Source organism: Hyla sarda, unplaced genomic scaffold (genome assembly GCF_029499605.1).
Source record: "Hyla sarda isolate aHylSar1 unplaced genomic scaffold, aHylSar1.hap1 scaffold_271, whole genome shotgun sequence".
Lineage (NCBI taxonomy): Eukaryota > Metazoa > Chordata > Amphibia > Anura > Hylidae > Hyla > Hyla sarda.
The window spans coordinates 287,531-314,033 of record NW_026609407.1 but is presented as its reverse complement, the minus strand read 5'-3'; the positions used below and the strand labels follow the sequence as shown (position 1 = coordinate 314,033).

At 46.1% G+C, this 26,503-nt stretch overlaps 11 non-coding genes across 11 annotated transcripts; all 11 read right to left on the bottom strand.

The window, feature by feature from the left end:
• Nucleotides 1-1,909: 1,909 nt before the first annotated feature.
• On the bottom strand, nt 1,910-2,100 carry LOC130325299 (U2 spliceosomal RNA). The gene has a single exon (XR_008870145.1). It is a non-coding gene; the product is annotated as a U2 spliceosomal RNA (small nuclear RNA).
• A 2,092-nt stretch (nt 2,101-4,192) lies between these two features.
• LOC130325297 (U2 spliceosomal RNA) lies at nt 4,193-4,383 on the bottom strand. Its single transcript, XR_008870144.1, has one exon. It is a non-coding gene; the product is annotated as a U2 spliceosomal RNA (small nuclear RNA).
• Nucleotides 4,384-6,477: 2,094 nt separating this feature from the next.
• LOC130325296 (U2 spliceosomal RNA) lies at nt 6,478-6,668 on the bottom strand. Its single transcript, XR_008870143.1, has one exon. It is a non-coding gene; the product is annotated as a U2 spliceosomal RNA (small nuclear RNA).
• Nucleotides 6,669-8,763: 2,095 nt separating this feature from the next.
• On the bottom strand, nt 8,764-8,954 carry LOC130325294 (U2 spliceosomal RNA). Its single transcript, XR_008870141.1, has one exon. It is a non-coding gene; the product is annotated as a U2 spliceosomal RNA (small nuclear RNA).
• A 2,093-nt stretch (nt 8,955-11,047) lies between these two features.
• Nucleotides 11,048-11,238, bottom strand: LOC130325331 (U2 spliceosomal RNA). Its single transcript, XR_008870174.1, has one exon. It is a non-coding gene; the product is annotated as a U2 spliceosomal RNA (small nuclear RNA).
• Nucleotides 11,239-13,337: 2,099 nt separating this feature from the next.
• LOC130325293 (U2 spliceosomal RNA) lies at nt 13,338-13,528 on the bottom strand. The gene has a single exon (XR_008870140.1). It is a non-coding gene; the product is annotated as a U2 spliceosomal RNA (small nuclear RNA).
• A 2,092-nt stretch (nt 13,529-15,620) lies between these two features.
• Nucleotides 15,621-15,811, bottom strand: LOC130325292 (U2 spliceosomal RNA). Its single transcript, XR_008870139.1, has one exon. It is a non-coding gene; the product is annotated as a U2 spliceosomal RNA (small nuclear RNA).
• A 2,092-nt stretch (nt 15,812-17,903) lies between these two features.
• Nucleotides 17,904-18,094, bottom strand: LOC130325291 (U2 spliceosomal RNA). The gene has a single exon (XR_008870138.1). It is a non-coding gene; the product is annotated as a U2 spliceosomal RNA (small nuclear RNA).
• A 2,098-nt stretch (nt 18,095-20,192) lies between these two features.
• LOC130325290 (U2 spliceosomal RNA) lies at nt 20,193-20,383 on the bottom strand. The gene has a single exon (XR_008870137.1). It is a non-coding gene; the product is annotated as a U2 spliceosomal RNA (small nuclear RNA).
• Nucleotides 20,384-22,469: 2,086 nt separating this feature from the next.
• Nucleotides 22,470-22,660, bottom strand: LOC130325289 (U2 spliceosomal RNA). Its single transcript, XR_008870136.1, has one exon. It is a non-coding gene; the product is annotated as a U2 spliceosomal RNA (small nuclear RNA).
• A 2,097-nt stretch (nt 22,661-24,757) lies between these two features.
• Nucleotides 24,758-24,948, bottom strand: LOC130325288 (U2 spliceosomal RNA). The gene has a single exon (XR_008870135.1). It is a non-coding gene; the product is annotated as a U2 spliceosomal RNA (small nuclear RNA).
• Between the last annotated feature and the right edge of the window lie 1,555 nt (nt 24,949-26,503).

Genomic DNA, 26,503 nt, shown 5'->3' with positions numbered 1-26,503 from the left:
GGCCTTTTTAAATGCAATCCATAACCCGGATTTGCCAGGAACCCTTCTTACTCCTCCTACTTGCATGTGACACTGGGCTTAGGATCTGCATAGGAAACACACACACAAGCACACACCTACCTTTGTTGCCTGCAGATGCCTCCTTGGCTGTCCCCAAACGGTATCAAACCAACACCCACGGGAAGCTGTAAGCATAGAGGACATGCCTGCACCCCATTGGACTTACCTGTGTGGGTTAAATCCGGGTTATTTGACAACCTATGGCGGTGATGGTTCTGCTCAGGCAGAGCAGTGCTGATGCTCCTCATAAAGCTGTCGCTGCTGTGAAGGTTCTAGGTGACATCACAAATCCCTTTGGTTACATACACAACAAAGCTGGGTTGTTGTTGTTTACACTCTGCAAGGCCTGTGGAAGTGAGTGACATCATAGCACTGTAGTTCTGAGGGTTCAAGATGGATGCAACAATCTCCTGTTGCTTCTATGAAGGCCGTAATAGACGACATCACCAAACAGCTCCATAGTCACATACACAGCAAAGGAGAGATGTTGTTTACACCTAGTGATGTCAGTGGTATTGAGTGACATCACAGCACAGTGCTAAGGCTCCTGGGCCTGGACACAGCAGCGGCTGCAATATCTCAACGGAGAATACGTTTATATCTATGTGTGTGTGTGCGCATATATATATATATATATATATATATATATATATATATATATATATATATATTTCTCCGCCGAAATCACTTTTAAACCCATTTCCACCTTTTTTTCCCTTCTCTTCCTCTTACTTTTTTTTCACGTTTTTTTACGTTTTTCTCCTTTTCGCCTCTTTTCTGGGCGTATTATTCTTCTTTTTCTTCTTTTTTTTCGTCTAATGCATACCCCATCAGTGCAGCAATGCTTATTCAATACCGCCAGCAGATGGAGACACTGGGGGATAATTTTCTAAGGATTTATACTGATTTTTCCTGTCTGAATTTGTCGCACAGAAAGTTGCAGGCCAAATATGTGTGACATTTCTGCGACTTTAGCTTCTAGAGCATTTTTACAACATTATACATAGGTGCTGAATACATAAAAAGCGACTGTTCAGCGACAGACAAGTCGCATCGGCTGAAAGTAGGCCAGAATGTCAGTCCATGTTGGAGCAGGTTTAGATACAGTCTAAAGCATAGATCTCAAAGTCTGTGCACAGAATTTAGCAAGGGCCTCGCACCTTCTGATGCATCAGGTAGGTGCACAATAGCATAGCCTAACCCTCTGTACTTTGGTCTATATTGATGCGGGACATAGACAGCCAGCTGATGACCAATCCATTAGTGCAATGGATGGCTGGAAGCATTTGTCTTTGCCTTTGCAATACCACAGAAGCAATGCATGGTCAATGTACAGCAATGACACACCTGTGTGAACAGCCAGGAGACCCCCCCCCCCCCCCCCCCATGTTATGTTACATAGTTACATAGTTAGTACGGTCGAAAAAAGACATATGTCCATCACGTTCAACCAGGGAATTAAGGGGTAGGGGTGTGGCGCGATATTGGGGAAGGGATGAGATTTTATATTTCTTCATAAGCATTAATCTTATTTTGTCAATTAGGAACATTCAGCACCCACCCGCTATCAAGGCAGCTGCCTATCATGTCATGCCCTACCTGCACAGGTGTGCTGGCTACTCAAATGATCCAATTAAGGAGGCCATTTAGTCAGCAGCAGCAGAAGTCCTGTGCCTGGACGCTCCAACAGGGGCCAGACACAAGCAGAAGCAGAAGCAGCAGAAGCAGCAGCAGCACCACCTTTTGTTTTTTGGCTGCAGCAGCAGCAAGGCCCACAGGGCTGGCTAGCTGGCTAGCCAGCAAGCAGGTAGCAATGAAAGTAGGAATCTTTCTTTTTAACCCTGTAAGGGGGTGGTGCACTGTACCCGAAGATACTGCCATATCGGGTCAATGCATAGGGCGACGGAAGCAAGCTTCGAAATCGGCCCCCGTTCTCAAAAATCCATTTAATATATGGTCCCCAGATAGGGGACGTATCAGATATTAAACTGATAAGAACAGATACTACACTTGATCTTAGCCAAAAGGCCGAGAAGCGATAACCGTGAAAGGGGCGGGCCCAACAAGGTCCCCTTCATGGGCACTATCACTGCTTGCTGTCAGGGAGGCTGCCAGACAATTTTCCATGCACACTCTGGGCTGGGGGGCAGTCAACCACCAGTACACACAGCAGAACCTAAACCCATACCATTATTGCTAAGCAGCAAGACAGGGGCCCATTGCACTCCCACGGGGCCTTTTTAAATGCAATCCATAACCCGGATTTGCCAGGAACCCTTCTTACTCCTCCTACTTGCATGTGACACTGGGCTTAGGATCTGCATAGGAAACACACACACAAGCACACACCTACCTTTGTTGCCTGCAGATGCCTCCTTGGCTGTCCCCAAACGGTATCAAACCAACACCCACGGGAAGCTGTAAGCATAGAGGACATGCCTGCACCCCATTGGACTTACCTGTGTGGGTTAAATCCGGGTTATTTGACAACCTATGGCGGTGATGGTTCTGCTCAGGCAGAGCAGTGCTGATGCTCCTCATAAAGCTGTCGCTGCTGTGAAGGTTCTAGGTGACATCACAAATCCCTTTGGTTACATACACAACAAAGCTGGGTTGTTGTTGTTTACACTCTGCAAGGCCTGTGGAAGTGAGTGACATCATAGCACTGTAGTTCTGAGGGTTCAAGATGGATGCAACAATCTCCTGTTGCTTCTATGAAGGCCGTAATAGACGACATCACCAAACAGCTCCATAGTCACATACACAGCAAAGGAGAGATGTTGTTTACACCTAGTGATGTCAGTGGTATTGAGTGACATCACAGCACAGTGCTAAGGCTCCTGGGCCTGGACACAGCAGCGGCTGCAATATCTCAACGGAGAATACGTTTATATCTATGTGTGTGTGTGCGCATATATATATATATATATATATATATATATATATATATATATATTCTCCGCCGAAATCACTTTTAAACCCATTTCCACCTTTTTTTCCCTTCTCTTCCTCTTACTTTTTTTTCACGTTTTTTTACGTTTTTCTCCTTTTCGCCTCTTTTCTGGGCGTATTATTCTTCTTTTTCTTCTTTTTTTTCGTCTAATGCATACCCCATCAGTGCAGCAATGCTTATTCAATACCGCCAGCAGATGGAGACACTGGGGGATAATTTTCTAAGGATTTATACTGATTTTTCCTGTCTGAATTTGTCGCACAGAAAGTTGCAGGCCAAATATGTGTGACATTTCTGCGACTTTAGCTTCTAGAGCATTTTTACAACATTATACATAGGTGCTGAATACATAAAAAGCGACTGTTCAGCGACAGACAAGTCGCATCGGCTGAAAGTAGGCCAGAATGTCAGTCCATGTTGGAGCAGGTTTAGATACAGTCTAAAGCATAGATCTCAAAGTCTGTGCACAGAATTTAGCAAGGGCCTCGCACCTTCTGATGCATCAGGTAGGTGCACAATAGCATAGCCTAACCCTCTGTACTTTGGTCTATATTGATGCGGGACATAGACAGCCAGCTGATGACCAATCCATTAGTGCAATGGATGGCTGGAAGCATTTGTCTTTGCCTTTGCAATACCACAGAAGCAATGCATGGTCAATGTACAGCAATGACACACCTGTGTGAACAGCCAGGAGACACCCCCCCCCCCCCCCCATGTTATGTTACATAGTTACATAGTTAGTACGGTCGAAAAAAGACATATGTCCATCACGTTCAACCAGGGAATTAAGGGGTAGGGGTGTGGCGCGATATTGGGGAAGGGATGAGATTTTATATTTCTTCATAAGCATTAATCTTATTTTGTCAATTAGGAACATTCAGCACCCACCCGCTATCAAGGCAGCTGCCTATCATGTCATGCCCTACCTGCACAGGTGTGCTGGCTACTCAAATGATCCAATTAAGGAGGCCATTTAGTCAGCAGCAGCAGAAGTCCTGTGCCTGGACGCTCCAACAGGGGCCAGACACAAGCAGAAGCAGAAGCAGCAGAAGCAGCAGCAGCACCACCTTTTGTTTTTTGGCTGCAGCAGCAGCAAGGCCCACAGGGCTGGCTAGCTGGCTAGCCAGCAAGCAGGTAGCAATGAAAGTAGGAATCTTTCTTTTTAACCCTGTAAGGGGGTGGTGCACTGTACCCGAAGATACTGCCATATCGGGTCAATGCATAGGGCGACGGAAGCAAGCTTCGAAATCGGCCCCCGTTCTCAAAAATCCATTTAATATATGGTCCCCAGATAGGGGACGTATCAGATATTAAACTGATAAGAACAGATACTACACTTGATCTTAGCCAAAAGGCCGAGAAGCGATAACCGTGAAAGGGGCGGGCCCAACAAGGTCCCCTTCATGGGCACTATCACTGCTTGCTGTCAGGGAGGCTGCCAGACAATTTTCCATGCACACTCTGGGCTGGGGGGCAGTCAACCACCAGTACACACAGCAGAACCTAAACCCATACCATTATTGCTAAGCAGCAAGACAGGGGCCCATTGCACTCCCACGGGGCCTTTTTAAATGCAATCCATAACCCGGATTTGCCAGGAACCCTTCTTACTCCTCCTACTTGCATGTGACACTGGGCTTAGGATCTGCATAGGAAACACACACACAAGCACACACCTACCTTTGTTGCCTGCAGATGCCTCCTTGGCTGTCCCCAAACGGTATCAAACCAACACCCACGGGAAGCTGTAAGCATAGAGGACATGCCTGCACCCCATTGGACTTACCTGTGTGGGTTAAATCCGGGTTATTTGACAACCTATGGCGGTGATGGTTCTGCTCAGGCAGAGCAGTGCTGATGCTCCTCATAAAGCTGTCGCTGCTGTGAAGGTTCTAGGTGACATCACAAATCCCTTTGGTTACATACACAACAAAGCTGGGTTGTTGTTGTTTACACTCTGCAAGGCCTGTGGAAGTGAGTGACATCATAGCACTGTAGTTCTGAGGGTTCAAGATGGATGCAACAATCTCCTGTTGCTTCTATGAAGGCCGTAATAGACGACATCACCAAACAGCTCCATAGTCACATACACAGCAAAGGAGAGATGTTGTTTACACCTAGTGATGTCAGTGGTATTGAGTGACATCACAGCACAGTGCTAAGGCTCCTGGGCCTGGACACAGCAGCGGCTGCAATATCTCAACGGAGAATACGTTTATATCTATGTGTGTGTGTGCGCATATATATATATATATATATATATATATATATATATATATATATTTCTCCGCCGAAATCACTTTTAAACCCATTTCCACCTTTTTTTCCCTTCTCTTCCTCTTACTTTTTTTTCACGTTTTTTTACGTTTTTCTCCTTTTCGCCTCTTTTCTGGGCGTATTATTCTTCTTTTTCTTCTTTTTTTTCGTCTAATGCATACCCCATCAGTGCAGCAATGCTTATTCAATACCGCCAGCAGATGGAGACACTGGGGGATAATTTTCTAAGGATTTATACTGATTTTTCCTGTCTGAATTTGTCGCACAGAAAGTTGCAGGCCAAATATGTGTGACATTTCTGCGACTTTAGCTTCTAGAGCATTTTTACAACATTATACATAGGTGCTGAATACATAAAAAGCGACTGTTCAGCGACAGACAAGTCGCATCGGCTGAAAGTAGGCCAGAATGTCAGTCCATGTTGGAGCAGGTTTAGATACAGTCTAAAGCATAGATCTCAAAGTCTGTGCACAGAATTTAGCAAGGGCCTCGCACCTTCTGATGCATCAGGTAGGTGCACAATAGCATAGCCTAACCCTCTGTACTTTGGTCTATATTGATGCGGGACATAGACAGCCAGCTGATGACCAATCCATTAGTGCAATGGATGGCTGGAAGCATTTGTCTTTGCCTTTGCAATACCACAGAAGCAATGCATGGTCAATGTACAGCAATGACACACCTGTGTGAACAGCCAGGAGACCCCCCCCCCCCCCCCCCCATGTTATGTTACATAGTTACATAGTTAGTACGGTCGAAAAAAGACATATGTCCATCACGTTCAACCAGGGAATTAAGGGGTAGGGGTGTGGCGCGATATTGGGGAAGGGATGAGATTTTATATTTCTTCATAAGCATTAATCTTATTTTGTCAATTAGGAACATTCAGCACCCACCCGCTATCAAGGCAGCTGCCTATCATGTCATGCCCTACCTGCACAGGTGTGCTGGCTACTCAAATGATCCAATTAAGGAGGCCATTTAGTCAGCAGCAGCAGAAGTCCTGTGCCTGGACGCTCCAACAGGGGCCAGACACAAGCAGAAGCAGAAGCAGCAGAAGCAGCAGCAGCACCACCTTTTGTTTTTTGGCTGCAGCAGCAGCAAGGCCCACAGGGCTGGCTAGCTGGCTAGCCAGCAAGCAGGTAGCAATGAAAGTAGGAATCTTTCTTTTTAACCCTGTAAGGGGGTGGTGCACTGTACCCGAAGATACTGCCATATCGGGTCAATGCATAGGGCGACGGAAGCAAGCTTCGAAATCGGCCCCCGTTCTCAAAAATCCATTTAATATATGGTCCCCAGATAGGGGACGTATCAGATATTAAACTGATAAGAACAGATACTACACTTGATCTTAGCCAAAAGGCCGAGAAGCGATAACCGTGAAAGGGGCGGGCCCAACAAGGTCCCCTTCATGGGCACTATCACTGCTTGCTGTCAGGGAGGCTGCCAGACAATTTTCCATGCACACTCTGGGCTGGGGGGCAGTCAACCACCAGTACACACAGCAGAACCTAAACCCATACCATTATTGCTAAGCAGCAAGACAGGGGCCCATTGCACTCCCACGGGGCCTTTTTAAATGCAATCCATAACCCGGATTTGCCAGGAACCCTTCTTACTCCTCCTACTTGCATGTGACACTGGGCTTAGGATCTGCATAGGAAACACACACACAAGCACACACCTACCTTTGTTGCCTGCAGATGCCTCCTTGGCTGTCCCCAAACGGTATCAAACCAACACCCACGGGAAGCTGTAAGCATAGAGGACATGCCTGCACCCCATTGGACTTACCTGTGTGGGTTAAATCCGGGTTATTTGACAACCTATGGCGGTGATGGTTCTGCTCAGGCAGAGCAGTGCTGATGCTCCTCATAAAGAAAGCTGTCGCTGCTGTGAAGGTTCTAGGTGACATCACAAATCCCTTTGGTTACATACACAACAAAGCTGGGTTGTTGTTGTTTACACTCTGCAAGGCCTGTGGAAGTGAGTGACATCATAGCACTGTAGTTCTGAGGGTTCAAGATGGATGCAACAATCTCCTGTTGCTTCTATGAAGGCCGTAATAGACGACATCACCAAACAGCTCCATAGTCACATACACAGCAAAGGAGAGATGTTGTTTACACCTAGTGATGTCAGTGGTATTGAGTGACATCACAGCACAGTGCTAAGGCTCCTGGGCCTGGACACAGCAGCGGCTGCAATATCTCAACGGAGAATACGTTTATATCTATGTGTGTGTGTGCGCATATATATATATATATATATATATATATATATATATATATATATATTTCTCCGCCGAAATCACTTTTAAACCCATTTCCACCTTTTTTTCCCTTCTCTTCCTCTTACTTTTTTTTCACGTTTTTTTACGTTTTTCTCCTTTTCGCCTCTTTTCTGGGCGTATTATTCTTCTTTTTCTTCTTTTTTTTCGTCTAATGCATACCCCATCAGTGCAGCAATGCTTATTCAATACCGCCAGCAGATGGAGACACTGGGGGATAATTTTCTAAGGATTTATACTGATTTTTCCTGTCTGAATTTGTCGCACAGAAAGTTGCAGGCCAAATATGTGTGACATTTCTGCGACTTTAGCTTCTAGAGCATTTTTACAACATTATACATAGGTGCTGAATACATAAAAAGCGACTGTTCAGCGACAGACAAGTCGCATCGGCTGAAAGTAGGCCAGAATGTCAGTCCATGTTGGAGCAGGTTTAGATACAGTCTAAAGCATAGATCTCAAAGTCTGTGCACAGAATTTAGCAAGGGCCTCGCACCTTCTGATGCATCAGGTAGGTGCACAATAGCATAGCCTAACCCTCTGTACTTTGGTCTATATTGATGCGGGACATAGACAGCCAGCTGATGACCAATCCATTAGTGCAATGGATGGCTGGAAGCATTTGTCTTTGCCTTTGCAATACCACAGAAGCAATGCATGGTCAATGTACAGCAATGACACACCTGTGTGAACAGCCAGGAGACCCCCCCCCCCCCCATGTTATGTTACATAGTTACATAGTTAGTACGGTCGAAAAAAGACATATGTCCATCACGTTCAACCAGGGAATTAAGGGGTAGGGGTGTGGCGCGATATTGGGGAAGGGATGAGATTTTATATTTCTTCATAAGCATTAATCTTATTTTGTCAATTAGGAACATTCAGCACCCACCCGCTATCAAGGCAGCTGCCTATCATGTCATGCCCTACCTGCACAGGTGTGCTGGCTACTCAAATGATCCAATTAAGGAGGCCATTTAGTCAGCAGCAGCAGAAGTCCTGTGCCTGGACGCTCCAACAGGGGCCAGACACAAGCAGAAGCAGAAGCAGCAGAAGCAGCAGCAGCACCACCTTTTGTTTTTTGGCTGCAGCAGCAGCAAGGCCCACAGGGCTGGCTAGCTGGCTAGCCAGCAAGCAGGTAGCAATGAAAGTAGGAATCTTTCTTTTTAACCCTGTAAGGGGGTGGTGCACTGTACCCGAAGATACTGCCATATCGGGTCAATGCATAGGGCGACGGAAGCAAGCTTCGAAATCGGCCCCCGTTCTCAAAAATCCATTTAATATATGGTCCCCAGATAGGGGACGTATCAGATATTAAACTGATAAGAACAGATACTACACTTGATCTTAGCCAAAAGGCCGAGAAGCGATAACCGTGAAAGGGGCGGGCCCAACAAGGTCCCCTTCATGGGCACTATCACTGCTTGCTGTCAGGGAGGCTGCCAGACAATTTTCCATGCACACTCTGGGCTGGGGGGCAGTCAACCACCAGTACACACAGCAGAACCTAAACCCATACCATTATTGCTAAGCAGCAAGACAGGGGCCCATTGCACTCCCACGGGGCCTTTTTAAATGCAATCCATAACCCGGATTTGCCAGGAACCCTTCTTACTCCTCCTACTTGCATGTGACACTGGGCTTAGGATCTGCATAGGAAACACACACACAAGCACACACCTACCTTTGTTGCCTGCAGATGCCTCCTTGGCTGTCCCCAAACGGTATCAAACCAACACCCACGGGAAGCTGTAAGCATAGAGGACATGCCTGCACCCCATTGGACTTACCTGTGTGGGTTAAATCCGGGTTATTTGACAACCTATGGCGGTGATGGTTCTGCTCAGGCAGAGCAGTGCTGATGCTCCTCATAAAGCTGTCGCTGCTGTGAAGGTTCTAGGTGACATCACAAATCCCTTTGGTTACATACACAACAAAGCTGGGTTGTTGTTGTTTACACTCTGCAAGGCCTGTGGAAGTGAGTGACATCATAGCACTGTAGTTCTGAGGGTTCAAGATGGATGCAACAATCTCCTGTTGCTTCTATGAAGGCCGTAATAGACGACATCACCAAACAGCTCCATAGTCACATACACAGCAAAGGAGAGATGTTGTTTACACCTAGTGATGTCAGTGGTATTGAGTGACATCACAGCACAGTGCTAAGGCTCCTGGGCCTGGACACAGCAGCGGCTGCAATATCTCAACGGAGAATACGTTTATATCTATGTGTGTGTGTGCGCATATATATATATATATATATATATATATATATATATATATATTTCTCCGCCGAAATCACTTTTAAACCCATTTCCACCTTTTTTTCCCTTCTCTTCCTCTTACTTTTTTTTCACGTTTTTTTACGTTTTTCTCCTTTTCGCCTCTTTTCTGGGCGTATTATTCTTCTTTTTCTTCTTTTTTTTCGTCTAATGCATACCCCATCAGTGCAGCAATGCTTATTCAATACCGCCAGCAGATGGAGACACTGGGGGATAATTTTCTAAGGATTTATACTGATTTTTCCTGTCTGAATTTGTCGCACAGAAAGTTGCAGGCCAAATATGTGTGACATTTCTGCGACTTTAGCTTCTAGAGCATTTTTACAACATTATACATAGGTGCTGAATACATAAAAAGCGACTGTTCAGCGACAGACAAGTCGCATCGGCTGAAAGTAGGCCAGAATGTCAGTCCATGTTGGAGCAGGTTTAGATACAGTCTAAAGCATAGATCTCAAAGTCTGTGCACAGAATTTAGCAAGGGCCTCGCACCTTCTGATGCATCAGGTAGGTGCACAATAGCATAGCCTAACCCTCTGTACTTTGGTCTATATTGATGCGGGACATAGACAGCCAGCTGATGACCAATCCATTAGTGCAATGGATGGCTGGAAGCATTTGTCTTTGCCTTTGCAATACCACAGAAGCAATGCATGGTCAATGTACAGCAATGACACACCTGTGTGAACAGCCGGGAGACCCCCCCCCCCCCCCCCCCCATGTTATGTTACATAGTTACATAGTTAGTACGGTCGAAAAAAGACATATGTCCATCACGTTCAACCAGGGAATTAAGGGGTAGGGGTGTGGCGCGATATTGGGGAAGGGATGAGATTTTATATTTCTTCATAAGCATTAATCTTATTTTGTCAATTAGGAACATTCAGCACCCACCCGCTATCAAGGCAGCTGCCTATCATGTCATGCCCTACCTGCACAGGTGTGCTGGCTACTCAAATGATCCAATTAAGGAGGCCATTTAGTCAGCAGCAGCAGAAGTCCTGTGCCTGGACGCTCCAACAGGGGCCAGACACAAGCAGAAGCAGAAGCAGCAGAAGCAGCAGCAGCACCACCTTTTGTTTTTTGGCTGCAGCAGCAGCAAGGCCCACAGGGCTGGCTAGCTGGCTAGCCAGCAAGCAGGTAGCAATGAAAGTAGGAATCTTTCTTTTTAACCCTGTAAGGGGGTGGTGCACTGTACCCGAAGATACTGCCATATCGGGTCAATGCATAGGGCGACGGAAGCAAGCTTCGAAATCGGCCCCCGTTCTCAAAAATCCATTTAATATATGGTCCCCAGATAGGGGACGTATCAGATATTAAACTGATAAGAACAGATACTACACTTGATCTTAGCCGAAAGGCCGAGAAGCGATAACCGTGAAAGGGGCGGGCCCAACAAGGTCCCCTTCATGGGCACTATCACTGCTTGCTGTCAGGGAGGCTGCCAGACAATTTTCCATGCACACTCTGGGCTGGGGGGCAGTCAACCACCAGTACACACAGCAGAACCTAAACCCATACCATTATTGCTAAGCAGCAAGACAGGGGCCCATTGCACTCCCACGGGGCCTTTTTAAATGCAATCCATAACCCGGATTTGCCAGGAACCCTTCTTACTCCTCCTACTTGCATGTGACACTGGGCTTAGGATCTGCATAGGAAACACACACACAAGCACACACCTACCTTTGTTGCCTGCAGATGCCTCCTTGGCTGTCCCCAAACGGTATCAAACCAACACCCACGGGAAGCTGTAAGCATAGAGGACATGCCTGCACCCCATTGGACTTACCTGTGTGGGTTAAATCCGGGTTATTTGACAACCTATGGCGGTGATGGTTCTGCTCAGGCAGAGCAGTGCTGATGCTCCTCATAAAGCTGTCGCTGCTGTGAAGGTTCTAGGTGACATCACAAATCCCTTTGGTTACATACACAACAAAGCTGGGTTGTTGTTGTTTACACTCTGCAAGGCCTGTGGAAGTGAGTGACATCATAGCACTGTAGTTCTGAGGGTTCAAGATGGATGCAACAATCTCCTGTTGCTTCTATGAAGTCCGTAATAGACGACATCACCAAACAGCTCCATAGTCACATACACAGCAAAGGAGAGATGTTGTTTACACCTAGTGATGTCAGTGGTATTGAGTGACATCACAGCACAGTGCTAAGGCTCCTGGGCCTGGACACAGCAGCGGCTGCAATATCTCAACGGAGAATACGTTTATATCTATGTGTGTGTGTGCGCATATATATATATATATATATATATATATATATATATATATATATATTTCTCCGCCGAAATCACTTTTAAACCCATTTCCACCTTTTTTTCCCTTCTCTTCCTCTTACTTTTTTTTCACGTTTTTTTACGTTTTTCTCCTTTTCGCCTCTTTTCTGGGCGTATTATTCTTCTTTTTCTTCTTTTTTTTCGTCTAATGCATACCCCATCAGTGCAGCAATGCTTATTCAATACCGCCAGCAGATGGAGACACTGGGGGATAATTTTCTAAGGATTTATACTGATTTTTCCTGTCTGAATTTGTCGCACAGAAAGTTGCAGGCCAAATATGTGTGACATTTCTGCGACTTTAGCTTCTAGAGCATTTTTACAACATTATACATAGGTGCTGAATACATAAAAAGCGACTGTTCAGCGACAGACAAGTCGCATCGGCTGAAAGTAGGCCAGAATGTCAGTCCATGTTGGAGCAGGTTTAGATACAGTCTAAAGCATAGATCTCAAAGTCTGTGCACAGAATTTAGCAAGGGCCTCGCACCTTCTGATGCATCAGGTAGGTGCACAATAGCATAGCCTAACCCTCTGTACTTTGGTCTATATTGATGCGGGACATAGACAGCCAGCTGATGACCAATCCATTAGTGCAATGGATGGCTGGAAGCATTTGTCTTTGCCTTTGCAATACCACAGAAGCAATGCATGGTCAATGTACAGCAATGACACACCTGTGTGAACAGCCAGGAGACCCCCCCCCCCCCCCCCCCATGTTATGTTACATAGTTACATAGTTAGTACGGTCGAAAAAAGACATATGTCCATCACGTTCAACCAGGGAATTAAGGGGTAGGGGTGTGGCGCGATATTGGGGAAGGGATGAGATTTTATATTTCTTCATAAGCATTAATCTTATTTTGTCAATTAGGAACATTCAGCACCCACCCGCTATCAAGGCAGCTGCCTATCATGTCATGCCCTACCTGCACAGGTGTGCTGGCTACTCAAATGATCCAATTAAGGAGGCCATTTAGTCAGCAGCAGCAGAAGTCCTGTGCCTGGACGCTCCAACAGGGGCCAGACACAAGCAGAAGCAGAAGCAGCAGAAGCAGCAGCAGCAGCACCACCTTTTGTTTTTTGGCTGCAGCAGCAGCAAGGCCCACAGGGCTGGCTAGCTGGCTAGCCAGCAAGCAGGTAGCAATGAAAGTAGGAATCTTTCTTTTTAACCCTGTAAGGGGGTGGTGCACTGTACCCGAAGATACTGCCATATCGGGTCAATGCATAGGGCGACGGAAGCAAGCTTCGAAATCGGCCCCCGTTCTCAAAAATCCATTTAATATATGGTCCCCAGATAGGGGACGTATCAGATATTAAACTGATAAGAACAGATACTACACTTGATCTTAGCCAAAAGGCCGAGAAGCGATAACCGTGAAAGGGGCGGGCCCAACAAGGTCCCCTTCATGGGCACTATCACTGCTTGCTGTCAGGGAGGCTGCCAGACAATTTTCCATGCACACTCTGGGCTGGGGGGCAGTCAACCACCAGTACACACAGCAGAACCTAAACCCATACCATTATTGCTAAGCAGCAAGACAGGGGCCCATTGCACTCCCACGGGGCCTTTTTAAATGCAATCCATAACCCGGATTTGCCAGGAACCCTTCTTACTCCTCCTACTTGCATGTGACACTGGGCTTAGGATCTGCATAGGAAACACACACACAAGCACACACCTACCTTTGTTGCCTGCAGATGCCTCCTTGGCTGTCCCCAAACGGTATCAAACCAACACCCACGGGAAGCTGTAAGCATAGAGGACATGCCTGCACCCCATTGGACTTACCTGTGTGGGTTAAATCCGGGTTATTTGACAACCTATGGCGGTGATGGTTCTGCTCAGGCAGAGCAGTGCTGATGCTCCTCATAAAGCTGTCGCTGCTGTGAAGGTTCTAGGTGACATCACAAATCCCTTTGGTTACATACACAACAAAGCTGGGTTGTTGTTGTTTACACTCTGCAAGGCCTGTGGAAGTGAGTGACATCATAGCACTGTAGTTCTGAGGGTTCAAGATGGATGCAACAATCTCCTGTTGCTTCTATGAAGGCCGTAATAGACGACATCACCAAACAGCTCCATAGTCACATACACAGCAAAGGAGAGATGTTGTTTACACCTAGTGATGTCAGTGGTATTGAGTGACATCACAGCACAGTGCTAAGGCTCCTGGGCCTGGACACAGCAGCGGCTGCAATATCTCAACGGAGAATACGTTTATATCTATGTGTGTGTGTGCGCATATATATATATATATATATATATATATATATATATATATATATATTTCTCCGCCGAAATCACTTTTAAACCCATTTCCACCTTTTTTTCCCTTCTCTTCCTCTTACTTTTTTTTCACGTTTTTTTACGTTTTTCTCCTTTTCGCCTCTTTTCTGGGCGTATTATTCTTCTTTTTCTTCTTTTTTTTCGTCTAATGCATACCCCATCAGTGCAGCAATGCTTATTCAATACCGCCAGCAGATGGAGACACTGGGGGATAATTTTCTAAGGATTTATACTGATTTTTCCTGTCTGAATTTGTCGCACAGAAAGTTGCAGGCCAAATATGTGTGACATTTCTGCGACTTTAGCTTCTAGAGCATTTTTACAACATTATACATAGGTGCTGAATACATAAAAAGCGACTGTTCAGCGACAGACAAGTCGCATCGGCTGAAAGTAGGCCAGAATGTCAGTCCATGTTGGAGCAGGTTTAGATACAGTCTAAAGCATAGATCTCAAAGTCTGTGCACAGAATTTAGCAAGGGCCTCGCACCTTCTGATGCATCAGGTAGGTGCACAATAGCATAGCCTAACCCTCTGTACTTTGGTCTATATTGATGCGGGACATAGACAGCCAGCTGATGACCAATCCATTAGTGCAATGGATGGCTGGAAGCATTTGTCTTTGCCTTTGCAATACCACAGAAGCAATGCATGGTCAATGTACAGCAATGACACACCTGTGTGAACAGCCAGGAGACCCCCCCCCCCCCCCATGTTATGTTACATAGTTACATAGTTAGTACGGTCGAAAAAAGACATATGTCCATCACGTTCAACCAGGGAATTAAGGGGTAGGGGTGTGGCGCGATATTGGGGAAGGGATGAGATTTTATATTTCTTCATAAGCATTAATCTTATTTTGTCAATTAGGAACATTCAGCACCCACCCGCTATCAAGGCAGCTGCCTATCATGTCATGCCCTACCTGCACAGGTGTGCTGGCTACTCAAATGATCCAATTAAGGAGGCCATTTAGTCAGCAGCAGCAGAAGTCCTGTGCCTGGACGCTCCAACAGGGGCCAGACACAAGCAGAAGCAGAAGCAGCAGAAGCAGCAGCAGCACCACCTTTTGTTTTTTGGCTGCAGCAGCAGCAAGGCCCACAGGGCTGGCTAGCTGGCTAGCCAGCAAGCAGGTAGCAATGAAAGTAGGAATCTTTCTTTTTAACCCTGTAAGGGGGTGGTGCACTGTACCCGAAGATACTGCCATATCGGGTCAATGCATAGGGCGACGGAAGCAAGCTTCGAAATCGGCCCCCGTTCTCAAAAATCCATTTAATATATGGTCCCCAGATAGGGGACGTATCAGATATTAAACTGATAAGAACAGATACTACACTTGATCTTAGCCAAAAGGCCGAGAAGCGATAACCGTGAAAGGGGCGGGCCCAACAAGGTCCCCTTCATGGGCACTATCACTGCTTGCTGTCAGGGAGGCTGCCAGACAATTTTCCATGCACACTCTGGGCTGGGGGGCAGTCAACCACCAGTACACACAGCAGAACCTAAACCCATACCATTATTGCTAAGCAGCAAGACAGGGGCCCATTGCACTCCCACGGGGCCTTTTTAAATGCAATCCATAACCCGGATTTGCCAGGAACCCTTCTTACTCCTCCTACTTGCATGTGACACTGGGCTTAGGATCTGCATAGGAAACACACACACAAGCACACACCTACCTTTGTTGCCTGCAGATGCCTCCTTGGCTGTCCCCAAACGGTATCAAACCAACACCCACGGGAAGCTGTAAGCATAGAGGACATGCCTGCACCCCATTGGACTTACCTGTGTGGGTTAAATCCGGGTTATTTGACAACCTATGGCGGTGATGGTTCTGCTCAGGCAGAGCAGTGCTGATGCTCCTCATAAAGCTGTCGCTGCTGTGAAGGTTCTAGGTGACATCACAAATCCCTTTGGTTACATACACAACAAAGCTGGGTTGTTGTTGTTTACACTCTGCAAGGCCTGTGGAAGTGAGTGACATCATAGCACTGTAGTTCTGAGGGTTCAAGATGGATGCAACAATCTCCTGTTGCTTCTATGAAGGCCGTAATAGACGACATCACCAAACAGCTCCATAGTCACATACACAGCAAAGGAGAGATGTTGTTTACACCTAGTGATGTCAGTGGTATTGAGTGACATCACAGCACAGTGCTAAGGCTCCTGGGCCTGGACACAGCAGCGGCTGCAATATCTCAACGGAGAATACGTTTATATCTATGTGTGTGTGTGCGCATATATATATATATATATATATATATATATATATATATATATATATATTCTCCGCCGAAATCACTTTTAAACCCATTTCCACCTTTTTTTCCCTTCTCTTCCTCTTACTTTTTTTTCACGTTTTTTTACGTTTTTCTCCTTTTCGCCTCTTTTCTGGGCGTATTATTCTTCTTTTTCTTCTTTTTTTTCGTCTAATGCATACCCCATCAGTGCAGCAATGCTTATTCAATACCGCCAGCAGATGGAGACACTGGGGGATAATTTTCTAAGGATTTATACTGATTTTTCCTGTCTGAATTTGTCGCACAGAAAGTTGCAGGCCAAATATGTGTGACATTTCTGCGACTTTAGCTTCTAGAGCATTTTTACAACATTATACATAGGTGCTGAATACATAAAAAGCGACTGTTCAGCGACAGACAAGTCGCATCGGCTGAAAGTAGGCCAGAATGTCAGTCCATGTTGGAGCAGGTTTAGATACAGTCTAAAGCATAGATCTCAAAGTCTGTGCACAGAATTTAGCAAGGGCCTCGCACCTTCTGATGCATCAGGTAGGTGCACAATAGCATAGCCTAACCCTCTGTACTTTGGTCTATATTGATGCGGGACATAGACAGCCAGCTGATGACCAATCCATTAGTGCAATGGATGGCTGGAAGCATTTGTCTTTGCCTTTGCAATACCACAGAAGCAATGCATGGTCAATGTACAGCAATGACACACCTGTGTGAACAGCCAGGAGACCCCCCCCCCCCCCATGTTATGTTACATAGTTACATAGTTAGTACGGTCGAAAAAAGACATATGTCCATCACGTTCAACCAGGGAATTAAGGGGTAGGGGTGTGGCGCGATATTGGGGAAGGGATGAGATTTTATATTTCTTCATAAGCATTAATCTTATTTTGTCAATTAGGAACATTCAGCACCCACCCGCTATCAAGGCAGCTGCCTATCATGTCATGCCCTACCTGCACAGGTGTGCTGGCTACTCAAATGATCCAATTAAGGAGGCCATTTAGTCAGCAGCAGCAGAAGTCCTGTGCCTGGACGCTCCAACAGGGGCCAGACACAAGCAGAAGCAGAAGCAGCAGAAGCAGCAGCAGCACCACCTTTTGTTTTTTGGCTGCAGCAGCAGCAAGGCCCACAGGGCTGGCTAGCTGGCTAGCCAGCAAGCAGGTAGCAATGAAAGTAGGAATCTTTCTTTTTAACCCTGTAAGGGGGTGGTGCACTGTACCCGAAGATACTGCCATATCGGGTCAATGCATAGGGCGACGGAAGCAAGCTTCGAAATCGGCCCCCGTTCTCAAAAATCCATTTAATATATGGTCCCCAGATAGGGGACGTATCAGATATTAAACTGATAAGAACAGATACTACACTTGATCTTAGCCAAAAGGCCGAGAAGCGATAACCGTGAAAGGGGCGGGCCCAACAAGGTCCCCTTCATGGGCACTATCACTGCTTGCTGTCAGGGAGGCTGCCAGACAATTTTCCATGCACACTCTGGGCTGGGGGGCAGTCAACCACCAGTACACACAGCAGAACCTAAACCCATACCATTATTGCTAAGCAGCAAGACAGGGGCCCATTGCACTCCCACGGGGCCTTTTTAAATGCAATCCATAACCCGGATTTGCCAGGAACCCTTCTTACTCCTCCTACTTGCATGTGACACTGGGCTTAGGATCTGCATAGGAAACACACACACAAGCACACACCTACCTTTGTTGCCTGCAGATGCCTCCTTGGCTGTCCCCAAACGGTATCAAACCAACACCCACGGGAAGCTGTAAGCATAGAGGACATGCCTGCACCCCATTGGACTTACCTGTGTGGGTTAAATCCGGGTTATTTGACAACCTATGGCGGTGATGGTTCTGCTCAGGCAGAGCAGTGCTGATGCTCCTCATAAAGCTGTCGCTGCTGTGAAGGTTCTAGGTGACATCACAAATCCCTTTGGTTACATACACAACAAAGCTGGGTTGTTGTTGTTTACACTCTGCAAGGCCTGTGGAAGTGAGTGACATCATAGCACTGTAGTTCTGAGGGTTCAAGATGGATGCAACAATCTCCTGTTGCTTCTATGAAGGCCGTAATAGACGACATCACCAAACAGCTCCATAGTCACATACACAGCAAAGGAGAGATGTTGTTTACACCTAGTGATGTCAGTGGTATTGAGTGACATCACAGCACAGTGCTAAGGCTCCTGGGCCTGGACACAGCAGCGGCTGCAATATCTCAACGGAGAATACGTTTATATCTATGTGTGTGTGTGCGCATATATATATATATATATATATATATATATATATATATATATATATTTCTCCGCCGAAATCACTTTTAAACCCATTTCCACCTTTTTTTCCCTTCTCTTCCTCTTACTTTTTTTTCACGTTTTTTTACGTTTTTCTCCTTTTCGCCTCTTTTCTGGGCGTATTATTCTTCTTTTTCTTCTTTTTTTTCGTCTAATGCATACCCCATCAGTGCAGCAATGCTTATTCAATACCGCCAGCAGATGGAGACACTGGGGGATAATTTTCTAAGGATTTATACTGATTTTTCCTGTCTGAATTTGTCGCACAGAAAGTTGCAGGCCAAATATGTGTGACATTTCTGCGACTTTAGCTTCTAGAGCATTTTTACAACATTATACATAGGTGCTGAATACATAAAAAGCGACTGTTCAGCGACAGACAAGTCGCATCGGCTGAAAGTAGGCCAGAATGTCAGTCCATGTTGGAGCAGGTTTAGATACAGTCTAAAGCATAGATCTCAAAGTCTGTGCACAGAATTTAGCAAGGGCCTCGCACCTTCTGATGCATCAGGTAGGTGCACAATAGCATAGCCTAACCCTCTGTACTTTGGTCTATATTGATGCGGGACATAGACAGCCAGCTGATGACCAATCCATTAGTGCAATGGATGGCTGGAAGCATTTGTCTTTGCCTTTGCAATACCACAGAAGCAATGCATGGTCAATGTACAGCAATGACACACCTGTGTGAACAGCCGGGAGACCCCCCCCCCCCCCCCCCCCCATGTTATGTTACATAGTTACATAGTTAGTACGGTCGAAAAAAGACATATGTCCATCACGTTCAACCAGGGAATTAAGGGGTAGGGGTGTGGCGCGATATTGGGGAAGGGATGAGATTTTATATTTCTTCATAAGCATTAATCTTATTTTGTCAATTAGGAACATTCAGCACCCACCCGCTATCAAGGCAGCTGCCTATCATGTCATGCCCTACCTGCACAGGTGTGCTGGCTACTCAAATGATCCAATTAAGGAGGCCATTTAGTCAGCAGCAGCAGAAGTCCTGTGCCTGGACGCTCCAACAGGGGCCAGACACAAGCAGAAGCAGAAGCAGCAGAAGCAGCAGCAGCACCACCTTTTGTTTTTTGGCTGCAGCAGCAGCAAGGCCCACAGGGCTGGCTAGCTGGCTAGCCAGCAAGCAGGTAGCAATGAAAGTAGGAATCTTTCTTTTTAACCCTGTAAGGGGGTGGTGCACTGTACCCGAAGATACTGCCATATCGGGTCAATGCATAGGGCGACGGAAGCAAGCTTCGAAATCGGCCCCCGTTCTCAAAAATCCATTTAATATATGGTCCCCAGATAGGGGACGTATCAGATATTAAACTGATAAGAACAGATACTACACTTGATCTTAGCCAAAAGGCCGAGAAGCGATAACCGTGAAAGGGGCGGGCCCAACAAGGTCCCCTTCATGGGCACTATCACTGCTTGCTGTCAGGGAGGCTGCCAGACAATTTTCCATGCACACTCTGGGCTGGGGGGCAGTCAACCACCAGTACACACAGCAGAACCTAAACCCATACCATTATTGCTAAGCAGCAAGACAGGGGCCCATTGCACTCCCACGGGGCCTTTTTAAATGCAATCCATAACCCGGATTTGCCAGGAACCCTTCTTACTCCTCCTACTTGCATGTGACACTGGGCTTAGGATCTGCATAGGAAACACACACACAAGCACACACCTACCTTTGTTGCCTGCAGATGCCTCCTTGGCTGTCCCCAAACGGTATCAAACCAACACCCACGGGAAGCTGTAAGCATAGAGGACATGCCTGCACCCCATTGGACTTACCTGTGTGGGTTAAATCCGGGTTATTTGACAACCTATGGCGGTGATGGTTCTGCTCAGGCAGAGCAGTGCTGATGCTCCTCATAAAGCTGTCGCTGCTGTGAAGGTTCTAGGTGACATCACAAATCCCTTTGGTTACATACACAACAAAGCTGGGTTGTTGTTGTTTACACTCTGCAAGGCCTGTGGAAGTGAGTGACATCATAGCACTGTAGTTCTGAGGGTTCAAGATGGATGCAACAATCTCCTGTTGCTTCTATGAAGGCCGTAATAGACGACATCACCAAACAGCTCCATAGTCACATACACAGCAAAGGAGAGATGTTGTTTACACCTAGTGATGTCAGTGGTATTGAGTGACATCACAGCACAGTGCTAAGGCTCCTGGGCCTGGACACAGCAGCGGCTGCAATATCTCAACGGAGAATACGTTTATATCTATGTGTGTGTGTGCGCATATATATATATATATATATATATATATATATATATATATATATATTTCTCCGCCGAAATCACTTTTAAACCCATTTCCACCTTTTTTTCCCTTCTCTTCCTCTTACTTTTTTTTCACGTTTTTTTACGTTTTTCTCCTTTTCGCCTCTTTTCTGGGCGTATTATTCTTCTTTTTCTTCTTTTTTTTCGTCTAATGCATACCCCATCAGTGCAGCAATGCTTATTCAATACCGCCAGCAGATGGAGACACTGGGGGATAATTTTCTAAGGATTTATACTGATTTTTCCTGTCTGAATTTGTCGCACAGAAAGTTGCAGGCCAAATATGTGTGACATTTCTGCGACTTTAGCTTCTAGAGCATTTTTACAACATTATACATAGGTGCTGAATACATAAAAAGCGACTGTTCAGCGACAGACAAGTCGCATCGGCTGAAAGTAGGCCAGAATGTCAGTCCATGTTGGAGCAGGTTTAGATACAGTCTAAAGCATAGATCTCAAAGTCTGTGCACAGAATTTAGCAAGGGCCTCGCACCTTCTGATGCATCAGGTAGGTGCACAATAGCATAGCCTAACCCTCTGTACTTTGGTCTATATTGATGCGGGACATAGACAGCCAGCTGATGACCAATCCATTAGTGCAATGGATGGCTGGAAGCATTTGTCTTTGCCTTTGCAATACCACAGAAGCAATGCATGGTCAATGTACAGCAATGACACACCTGTGTGAACAGCCAGGAGACCCCCCCCCATGTTATGTTACATAGTTACATAGTTAGTACGGTCGAAAAAAGACATATGTCCATCACGTTCAACCAGGGAATTAAGGGGTAGGGGTGTGGCGCGATATTGGGGAAGGGATGAGATTTTATATTTCTTCATAAGCATTAATCTTATTTTGTCAATTAGGAACATTCAGCACCCACCCGCTATCAAGGCAGCTGCCTATCATGTCATGCCCTACCTGCACAGGTGTGCTGGCTACTCAAATGATCCAATTAAGGAGGCCATTTAGTCAGCAGCAGCAGAAGTCCTGTGTCTGGACGCTCCAACAGGGGCCAGACACAAGCAGAAGCAGAAGCAGCAGAAGCAGCAGCAGCACCACCTTTTGTTTTTTGGCTGCAGCAGCAGCAAGGCCCACAGGGCTGGCTAGCTGGCTAGCCAGCAAGCAGGTAGCAATGAAAGTAGGAATCTTTCTTTTTAACCCTGTAAGGGGGTGGTGCACTGTACCCGAAGATACTGCCATATCGGGTCAATGCATAGGGCGACGGAAGCAAGCTTCGAAATCGGCCCCCGTTCTCAAAAATCCATTTAATATATGGTCCCCAGATAGGGGACGTATCAGATATTAAACTGATAAGAACAGATACTACACTTGATCTTAGCCAAAAGGCCGAGAAGCGATAACCGTGAAAGGGGCGGGCCCAACAAGGTCCCCTTCATGGGCACTATCACTGCTTGCTGTCAGGGAGGCTGCCAGACAATTTTCCATGCACACTCTGGGCTGGGGGGCAGTCAACCACCAGTACACACAGCAGAACCTAAACCCATACCATTATTGCTAAGCAGCAAAGACAGGGGCCCATTGCACTCCCACGGGGCCTTTTTAAATGCAATCCATAACCCGGATTTGCCAGGAACCCTTCTTACTCCTCCTACTTGCATGTGACACTGGGCTTAGGATCTGCATAGGAAACACACACACAAGCACACACCTACCTTTGTTGCCTGCAGATGCCTCCTTGGCTGTCCCCAAACGGTATCAAACCAACACCCACGGGAAGCTGTAAGCATAGAGGACATGCCTGCACCCCATTGGACTTACCTGTGTGGGTTAAATCCGGGTTATTTGACAACCTATGGCGGTGATGGTTCTGCTCAGGCAGAGCAGTGCTGATGCTCCTCATAAAGCTGTCGCTGCTGTGAAGGTTCTAGGTGACATCACAAATCCCTTTGGTTACATACACAACAAAGCTGGGTTGTTGTTGTTTACACTCTGCAAGGCCTGTGGAAGTGAGTGACATCATAGCACTGTAGTTCTGAGGGTTCAAGATGGATGCAACAATCTCCTGTTGCTTCTATGAAGGCCGTAATAGACGACATCACCAAACAGCTCCATAGTCACATACACAGCAAAGGAGAGATGTTGTTTACACCTAGTGATGTCAGTGGTATTGAGTGACATCACAGCACAGTGCTAAGGCTCCTGGGCCTGGACACAGCAGCGGCTGCAATATCTCAACGGAGAATACGTTTATATCTATGTGTGTGTGTGCGCATATATATATATATATATATATATATATATATATATATATATATATTCTCCGCCGAAATCACTTTTAAACCCATTTCCACCTTTTTTTCCCTTCTCTTCCTCTTACTTTTTTTTCACGTTTTTTTACGTTTTTCTCCTTTTCGCCTCTTTTCTGGGCGTATTATTCTTCTTTTTCTTCTTTTTTTTCGTCTAATGCATACCCCATCAGTGCAGCAATGCTTATTCAATACCGCCAGCAGATGGAGACACTGGGGGATAATTTTCTAAGGATTTATACTGATTTTTCCTGTCTGAATTTGTCGCACAGAAAGTTGCAGGCCAAATATGTGTGACATTTCTGCGACTTTAGCTTCTAGAGCATTTTTACAACATTATACATAGGTGCTGAATACATAAAAAGCGACTGTTCAGCGACAGACAAGTCGCATCGGCTGAAAGTAGGCCAGAATGTCAGTCCATGTTGGAGCAGGTTTAGATACAGTCTAAAGCATAGATCTCAAAGTCTGTGCACAGAATTTAGCAAGGGCCTCGCACCTTCTGATGCATCAGGTAGGTGCACAATAGCATAGCCTAACCCTCTGTACTTTGGTCTATATTGATGCGGGACATAGACAGCCAGCTGATGACCAATCCATTAGTGCAATGGATGGCTGGAAGCATTTGTCTTTGCCTTTGCAATACCACAGAAGCAATGCATGGTCAATGTACAGCAATGACACACCTGTGTGAACAGCCAGGAGACCCCCCCCCCCCCCCCCCCCATGTTATGTTACATAGTTACATAGTTAGTACGGTCGAAAAAAGACATATGTCCATCACGTTCAACCAGGGAATTAAGGGGTAGGGGTGTGGCGCGATATTGGGGAAGGGATGAGATTTTATATTTCTTCATAAGCATTAATCTTATTTTGTCAATTAGGAACATTCAGCACCCACCCGCTATCAAGGCAGCTGCCTATCATGTCATGCCCTACCTGCACAGGTGTGCTGGCTACTCAAATGATCCAATTAAGGAGGCCATTTAGTCAGCAGCAGCAGAAGTCCTGTGCCTGGACGCTCCAACAGGGGCCAGACACAAGCAGAAGCAGAAGCAGCAGAAGCAGCAGCAGCACCACCTTTTGTTTTTTGGCTGCAGCAGCAGCAAGGCCCACAGGGCTGGCTAGCTGGCTAGCCAGCAAGCAGGTAGCAATGAAAGTAGGAATCTTTCTTTTTAACCCTGTAAGGGGGTGGTGCACTGTACCCGAAGATACTGCCATATCGGGTCAATGCATAGGGCGACGGAAGCAAGCTTCGAAATCGGCCCCCGTTCTCAAAAATCCATTTAATATATGGTCCCCAGATAGGGGACGTATCAGATATTAAACTGATAAGAACAGATACTACACTTGATCTTAGCCAAAAGGCCGAGAAGCGATAACCGTGAAAGGGGCGGGCCCAACAAGGTCCCCTTCATGGGCACTATCACTGCTTGCTGTCAGGGAGGCTGCCAGACAATTTTCCATGCACACTCTGGGCTGGGGGGCAGTCAACCACCAGTACACACAGCAGAACCTAAACCCATACCATTATTGCTAAGCAGCAAGACAGGGGCCCATTGCACTCCCACGGGGCCTTTTTAAATGCAATCCATAACCCGGATTTGCCAGGAACCCTTCTTACTCCTCCTACTTGCATGTGACACTGGGCTTAGGATCTGCATAGGAAACACACACACAAGCACACACCTACCTTTGTTGCCTGCAGATGCCTCCTTGGCTGTCCCCAAACGGTATCAAACCAACACCCACGGGAAGCTGTAAGCATAGAGGACATGCCTGCACCCCATTGGACTTACCTGTGTGGGTTAAATCCGGGTTATTTGACAACCTATGGCGGTGATGGTTCTGCTCAGGCAGAGCAGTGCTGATGCTCCTCATAAAGCTGTCGCTGCTGTGAAGGTTCTAGGTGACATCACAAATCCCTTTGGTTACATACACAACAAAGCTGGGTTGTTGTTGTTTACACTCTGCAAGGCCTGTGGAAGTGAGTGACATCATAGCACTGTAGTTCTGAGGGTTCAAGATGGATGCAACAATCTCCTGTTGCTTCTATGAAGGCCGTAATAGACGACATCACCAAACAGCTCCATAGTCACATACACAGCAAAGGAGAGATGTTGTTTACACCTAGTGATGTCAGTGGTATTGAGTGACATCACAGCACAGTGCTAAGGCTCCTGGGCCTGGACACAGCAGCGGCTGCAATATCTCAACGGAGAATACGTTTATATCTATGTGTGTGTGTGCGCATATATATATATATATATATATATATATATATATATATATATATATTTCTCCGCCGAAATCACTTTTAAACCCATTTCCACCTTTTTTTCCCTTCTCTTCCTCTTACTTTTTTTTCACGTTTTTTTACGTTTTTCTCCTTTTCGCCTCTTTTCTGGGCGTATTATTCTTCTTTTTCTTCTTTTTTTTCGTCTAATGCATACCCCATCAGTGCAGCAATGCTTATTCAATACCGCCAGCAGATGGAGACACTGGGGGATAATTTTCTAAGGATTTATACTGATTTTTCCTGTCTGAATTTGTCGCACAGAAAGTTGCAGGCCAAATATGTGTGACATTTCTGCGACTTTAGCTTCTAGAGCATTTTTACAACATTATACATAGGTGCTGAATACATAAAAAGCGACTGTTCAGCGACAGACAAGTCGCATCGGCTGAAAGTAGGCCAGAATGTCAGTCCATGTTGGAGCAGGTTTAGATACAGTCTAAAGCATAGATCTCAAAGTCTGTGCACAGAATTTAGCAAGGGCCTCGCACCTTCTGATGCATCAGGTAGGTGCACAATAGCATAGCCTAACCCTCTGTACTTTGGTCTATATTGATGCGGGACATAGACAGCCAGCTGATGACCAATCCATTAGTGCAATGGATGGCTGGAAGCATTTGTCTTTGCCTTTGCAATACC